The sequence below is a fragment of the Lissotriton helveticus genome (genome assembly GCF_964261635.1).
Source record: "Lissotriton helveticus chromosome 1_1 unlocalized genomic scaffold, aLisHel1.1 SUPER_1_unloc_37, whole genome shotgun sequence".
In the NCBI taxonomy this organism is placed as follows: Eukaryota; Metazoa; Chordata; class Amphibia; order Caudata; family Salamandridae; genus Lissotriton; species Lissotriton helveticus.
The window spans coordinates 2,158,295-2,165,643 of NW_027611678.1; positions in this window are offsets into that span (position 1 = coordinate 2,158,295).

A 7,349-nucleotide genomic window follows, 5' to 3' on the forward strand; every position below is an offset into this window, starting at 1 on the left:
AGTCTCTGTGCATTGCTTTGCAATATCCTCTGTGCATTGCTTTGTAATAGTCTGTGCATTGCTTTGCAATAGTCTCTGTGCATTGCTTTGCAATAGTCTGTGCATTGCTTTGCAATAGTCTGTGCATTGCTTTGCAATAATCTCTGTGCATTACTTTGCAATAGTCTGTGCATTGCTGTGCAATAGTCTGTGCATTGCTTTGCAATAGTCTGTGCATTGCTTTGCAATAGTCTGTGCATTGTTTTGCAATAGTCTCTGTGCATTGCTATGCAATAGTCTGTGCATTGTTTTGCAATAGTCTCTGTGCATTGCTTTGCAATAGTCTCGGTGCATTGCTTTGCAATAGTCTGTGCATTACTTTGCAATAATCTCTGCATTGTGCATTGCTTTGCAATAGTCTGTGTATTGCTTTGCAATAATCTCTGTGCATTGCTTTGCAATAGTCTTTGTGCATTGCTTCGCAATAGTCTGTGCATTACTTTGCTATAGTCTGTGCATTGTACATTGCTTTGCAATAGTCTGTGCATTGCTTTGCAATAGTCTCTGTGAATTGCTTTGAAATAGTCTCTGTGCATTGCTTTGCAATAGTCTCTGTGCATTGCTTTGCAATAGTCTGTGCATTGCTTTGCAATAGTCTCTGTGCATTGCTATGCAATAGTCTGTGCATTGCTTTGCAATAGTCTGTGCATTGCTTTGCAATAGTCTCTGTGCATTGCTTTGCAATAGTCTATGCTTTGCTTTGCAGTAGTCTGTGCATTGCTTTGCAATAGTCTCTGTGCATTGCTATGCAATATTCTGTGCATTGTTTTGCAATAGTCTCTGTGAATTGCTATGCAATAGTCTGTGCATTGTTTTGCAATAGTCTCTGTGCATTGCTTTGCAATAGTCTCGGTGCTTTGCTTTGCAATAGTCTGTGCATTACTTTGCAATAGTCTCTGCATTGTGCATTGCTTTGCAATAGTCTGTGCATTGCTGTGCAATAGTCTCTGTGCATTGCTTTGCAATAGTCTCTGTGCATTGCTTTCCAATAGTCTCTGTGCATTGCTTTGCAATAGTCTGTGCATTGCTTTGCACTAGTCTGTGCATTGCTTTGCAATAGTCTCTGTGCATTGCTTTGCAATAGTCTGTGCATTGCTTTGCAATAGTCTCCGTGCATTGCTTTGCAATAGTCTCTGTGCATTGCTTTGCAATAGTCTGTGCATTGCTTTACAATAGTCTCTTTGCATTGCTTTGCAATAGTCTGTGCATTGCTTTGCAATAGTCTGTGCATTGCTTTGCAATAATCTCTGTGCATTACTTTGCAATAGTCTGTGCATTGCTTTTCAATAGTCTGTGCATTGCTTTGCAATAGTCTGTGCATTGCTTTGCAATAGTCTCTGTGCATTGCTATGCAATAGTCTGTGCATTGTTTTGCAATAGTCTCTGTGCATTGCTATGCAATAGTCTCTGTGCATTGCTTTGCAATAGTCTCGGTGCATGCTTTGCAATAGTCTGTGCATTACTTTTCAATAGTCTCTGCATTGTGCATTGCTTTGTGATAGTCTGTGCATTGCTTTGCAATAATCTCTGTGCATTGCTTTGCAATAGTCTCTGTGCATTGCTTTGCAATAGTCTCTGTGCATTGCTTTGCAATAGTCTGTGCATTGCTTTGCAATAGTCTCTGTGCATTGCTATGCAATAGTCTGTGCATTGTTTTGCAATAGTCTATGTGCATTGCTATGCAATAGTCTCTGTGCATTGCTTTGCAATAGTCTCGGTGCATGCTTTGCAATAGTCTGTGCATTACTTTGCAATAGTCTCTGCATTGTGCATTGCTTTGCGATAGTCTGTGCATTGCTTTGCAATAATCTCTGTGCATTGCTTTGCAATAGTCTCTGTGCATTGCTTTGCAATAGTCTCTGTGCATTGCTTTGCAATAGTCTGTGCATTGCTTTGCAATAGTCTGTGCATTGCTTTGCAATAGTCTGTGCATTGCTTTGCAAAAATCTCTGTGCATTGCTTTGCAATAGTCTGTGCATTGCTTTGCAATAGTCTGTGCATTGCTTTGCAATAGTCTCTGTGCATTGCTATGCAATAGTCTGTGCATTGCTTTGCAATAGTCTCTGTGTATTGCTTTGCAATAATCTCTGTGCATTGCTTTGCAATAGTCTCTGTGCATTGCTTTGCAATAGTCTCTGTGCATTGCTTTGCAATAGTCTGTGCATTGCTTTGCAATAGTCTCTGTGCATTGCTTTGCAATAGTCTGTGCATTGCTTTACAATAGTCTCTTTGCATTGCTTTGCAATAGTCTGTGCATTGCTTTGCAATAGTCTGTGCATTGCTTTGCAATAATCTCTGTGCATTACTTTGCAATAGTCTGTGCATTGCTTTGCAATAGTCTGTGCATTGCTTTGCAATAGTCTGTGCATTGCTTTGCAATAGTCTCTGTGCATTGCTATGCAATAGTCTGTGCATTGTTTTGCAATAGTCTCTGTGCATTGCTATGCAATAGTCTCTGTGCATTGCTTTGCAATAGTCTCGGTGCATTGCTTTGCAATAGTCTGTGCATTACTTTGCAATAGTCTCTGCATTGTGCATTGCTTTGCAATAGTCTGTGCATTGCTTTGCAAAAATCTCTGTGCATTGCTTTGCAATAATCTCTGTGCATTGCTTTGCAATAGTCTCTGTGCCTTACTTTGCAATAGTCTGTGCATTGTGCATTGCTTTGCAATAGACTGTGCATTACTTTGCAATAGTCTGTGCATTGTGCATTGTGCATTGCTTTGCAATAGTCTGTGCATTGCTTTGCAATAGTCTCTGTGCATTGCTATGCAATAGTCTGTGCATTGTTTTGCAATAGTCTCTGTGCATTGCTTTGCAATAGTCTCTGTGCATTGCTTTGCAATAGTCTCTGTGCATTGCTTTGCAATAGTCTGTGCATTGCTTTGCAATAGTCTGTGCATTGCTTTGCAATAGTCTGTGCATTGCTTTGCAAAAATCTCTGTGCATTGCTTTGCAATAGTCTGTGCATTGCTTTGCAATAGTCTGTGCATTGCTTTGCAATAGTCTCTGTGCATTGCTATGCAATAGTCTGTGCATTGCTTTGCAATAGTCTCTGTGTATTGCTTTGCAATAATCTCTGTGCATTGCTTTGCAATAGTCTCTGTGCATTGCTTTGCAATAGTCTCTGTGCATTGCTTTGCAATAGTCTGTGCATTGCTTTGCAATAGTCTCTGTGCATTGCTTTGCAATAGTCTGTGCATTGCTTTACAATAGTCTGTTTGCATTGCTTTGCAATAGTCTGTGCATTGCTTTGCAATAGTCTGTGCATTGCTTTGCAATAATCTCTGTGCATTACTTTGCAATAGTCTGTGCATTGCTTTGCAATAGTCTGTGCATTGCTTTGCAATAGTCTGTGCATTGCTTTGCAATAGTCTCTGTGCATTGCTATGCAATAGTCTGTGCATTGTTTTGCAATAGTCTCTGTGCATTGCTATGCAATAGTCTCTGTGCATTGCTTTGCAATAGTCTCGGTGCATTGCTTTGCAATAGTCTGTGCATTACTTTGCAATAGTCTCTGCATTGTGCATTGCTTTGCAATAGTCTGTGCATTGCTTTGCAAAAATCTCTGTGCATTGCTTTGCAATAATCTCTGTGCATTGCTTTGCAATAGTCTCTGTGCATTACTTTGCAATAGTCTGTGCATTGTGCATTGCTTTGCAATAGACTGTGCATTACTTTGCAATAGTCTGTGCATTGTGCATTGTGCATTGCTTTGCAATAGTCTGTGCATTGCTTTGCAATAGTCTCTGTGCATTGCTATGCAATAGTCTGTGCATTGTTTTGCAATAGTCTCTGTGCATTGCTTTGCAATAGTCTCGGTGCATTGCTTTGCAATAGTCTGTGCATTACTTTGCAATAGTCTCTGCATTGTGCATTGCTTTGCAATAGTCTCGGTGCATTGCTTTGCAATAATCTCTGTGCTTTGCTTTGCAATAATCTCTGTGCATTGCTTTGCAATAGTCTCTGTGCATTACTTTGCAATAGTCTGTGCATTGTGCATTGCTTTGCAATAGTTTGTGCATTACTTTGCAATAGTCTGTGCATTGTGCATTGCTTTGCAATAGTCTGTGCATTGCTTTGCAATAGTCTCTGTGCATTGCTTTGCAATAGTCTCTGTGCATTGCTTTGCAATAGTCTCTGTGCATTGCTTTGCAATAGTCTGTGCATTGCTTTGCAATAGTCTGTGCATTGCTTTGCAATAGTCTGTGCATTGCTTTGCAAAAATCTCTGTGCATTGCTTTGCAATAGTCTGTGCATTGCTTTGCAATAGTCTCTGTGCATTGCTTTGCAATAGTCTCTGTGCATTGCTTTGCAATATCCTCTGTGCATTGCTTTGCAATAGTCTGTGTATTGCTTTGCATTAGTCTCTGTGCATTGCTTTGCAATAGACTGTGCATTGCTTTGCAATAGTCTGTGCATTGCTTTGCAATAATCTCTGTGCATTACTTTGCAATAGTGTGTGCATTGCTTTGCAATAGTCTGTGCATTGCTTTGCAATAGTCTGTGCATTGCTTTGCAATAGTCTCTGTGCATTGCTATGCAATAGTCTGTGCATTGTTTTGCAATAGTCTCTGTGCATTGCTATGCAATAGTCTGTGCATTGTTTTGCAATAGTCTCTGTGCATTGCTTTGCAATAGTCTCGGTGCATTGCTTTGCAATAGTCTGTGCATTACTTTGCAATAGTCTCTGCATTGTGCATTGCTTTGCAATAGTCTGTGCATTGCTTTGCAATAGTCTCTGTGCATTGCTTTGCAATAGTCTGTGCATTGCTTTGCAATAGTCTCTGTGCATTGCTTTGCAATAGTCTCTGTGCATTGCTTTGCAATAGTCTGTGCATTGCTTTGCACTAGTCTGTGCATTGCTTTGCAATAGTCTGTGCATTGCTTTGCAATAGTCTCTATGCATTGCTATGCAATAGTCTGTGCATTGCTTTGCAATAGTCTCTGTGCATTGCTTTGCAATAGTCTCTGTGCATTGCTTTGCAATAGTCTATGCATTGCTTTGCAGTAGTCTGTGCATTGCTTTGCAGTAGTCTCTGTGCATTGCTTTGCAATAGTCTCTGTGCATTGCTTTGCAATAGTCTCTGTGCATTGCTTCGCAATAGTCTGTGCATTACTTTGCAATAGTCTGTGCATTGTACATTGCTTTGCAATAGTCTGTGCATTACTTTGCAATAGTCTGTGCATTGTGCATTGCTTTGCAATAGTCTGTGCATTACTTTGCAATAGTCTGTGCATTGTGCATTGCTTTGCAATAGTCTTGCATTGCTTTGCAATAGTCTCTGTGCATTGCTTTGCAATAGTCTCTGTGCATTGCTTTGCAATATCCTCTGTGCATTGCTTTGTAATAGTCTGTGCATTGCTTTGCAATAGTCTCTGTGCATTGCTTTGCAATAGTCTGTGCATTGCTTTGCAATAGTCTGTGCATTGCTTTGCAATAATCTCTGTGCATTACTTTGCAATAGTCTGTGCATTGCTTTGCAATAGTCTGTGCATTGCTTTGCAATAGTCTGTGCATTGCTTTGCAATAGTCTGTGCATTGTTTTGCAATAGTCTCTGTGCATTGCTATGCAATAGTCTGTGCATTGTTTTGCAATAGTCTCTGTGCATTGCTTTGCAATAGTCTCGGTGCATTGCTTTGCAATAGTCTGTGCATTACTTTGCAATAGTCTCTGCATTGTGCATTGCTTTGCAATAGTCTGTGCATTGCTTTGCAATAATCTCTGTGCATTGCTTTGCAATAGTCTCTGTGCATTGCTTCGCAATAGTCTGTGCATTACTTTGCTATAGTCTGTGCATTGTACATTGCTTTGCAATAGTCTGTGCATTGCTTTGCAATAGTCTCTGTGAATTGCTTTGCAATAGTCTCTGTGCATTGCTTTGCAATAGTCTGTGCATTGCTTTGCAATAGTCTGTGCATTGCTTTGCAATAGTCTCTGTGCATTGCTATGCAATAGTCTGTGCATTGCTTTGCAATAGTCTGTGCATTGTTTTGCAATAGTCTCTGTGCATTGCTATGCAACAGTCTGTGCATTGTTTTGCAATAGTCTGTGTGCATTGCTTTGCAATAGTCTCGGTGCATTGCTTTGCAATAGTCTGTGCATTACTTTGCAATAGTCTCTGTGCATTGCTATGCAATATTCTGTGCATTGTTTTGCAATAGTCTCTGTGCATTGCTATGCAATAGTCTGTGCATTGTTTTGCAATAGTCTGTGTGCATTGCTTTGCAATAGTCTGTGCATTGCTTTGCAATAGTCTCTGTGCATTGCTTTGCAATAGTCTCTGTGCATTGCTTTGCAATAGTCTCTGTGCATTGCTTTGCAATAGTCTGTGCATTGATTTGCACTAGTCTGTGCATTGCTTTCCAATAGTCTCTGTGCATTGCTTTGCAATAGTCTGTGCATTGCTTTGCAATAGTCTCCGTGCATTGCTTTGCAATAGTCTCTGTGCATTGCTTTGCAATAGTCTGTGCATTGCTTTACAATAGTCTCTTTGCATTGCTTTGCAATAGTCTGTGCATTGCTTTGCAATAGTCTGTGCATTGCTTTGCAATAATCTCTGTGCATTACTTTGCAATAGTCTGTGCATTGCTTTGCAATAGTCTGTGCATTGCTTTGCAATAGTCTGTGCATTGCTTTGCAATAGTCTCTGTGCATTGCTTTGCAATAGTCTGTGCATTGCTTTACAATAGTCTCTTTGCATTGCTTTGCAATAGTCTGTGCATTGCTTTGCAATAGTCTGTGCATTGCTTTGCAATAATCTCTGTGCATTACTTTGCAATAGTCTGTGCATTGCTTTGCAATAGTCTCTGTGCATTGCTATGCAATAGTCTGTGCATTGTTTTGCAATAGTCTCTGTGCATTGCTATGCAATAGTCTCTGTGCATTGCTTTGCAATAGTCTCTGTGCATTGCTTTGCAATAGTCTGTGCATTGCTTTACAATAGTCTCTTTGCATTGCTTTGCAATAGTCTGTGCATTGCTTTGCAATAGTCTGTGCATTGCTTTGCAATAATCTCTGTGCATTGCTTTGCAATAGTCTGTGCATTGCTTTGCAATAGTCTCTGTGCATTGCTATGCAATAATCTGTGCATTGTTTTGCAATAGTCTCTGTGCATTGCTATGCAATAGTCTCTGTGCATTGCTTTGCAATAGTCTCGGTGCATTGCTTTGCAATAGTCTGTGCATTACTTTGCAATAGTCTCTGCATTGTGCATTGCTTTGCAATAGTCTGTGCATTGCTTTGCAATAATCTCTGTGCATTGCTTTGCAATAATCTCTGTGCATTGCTTTGCAATAGTCTCTGTGC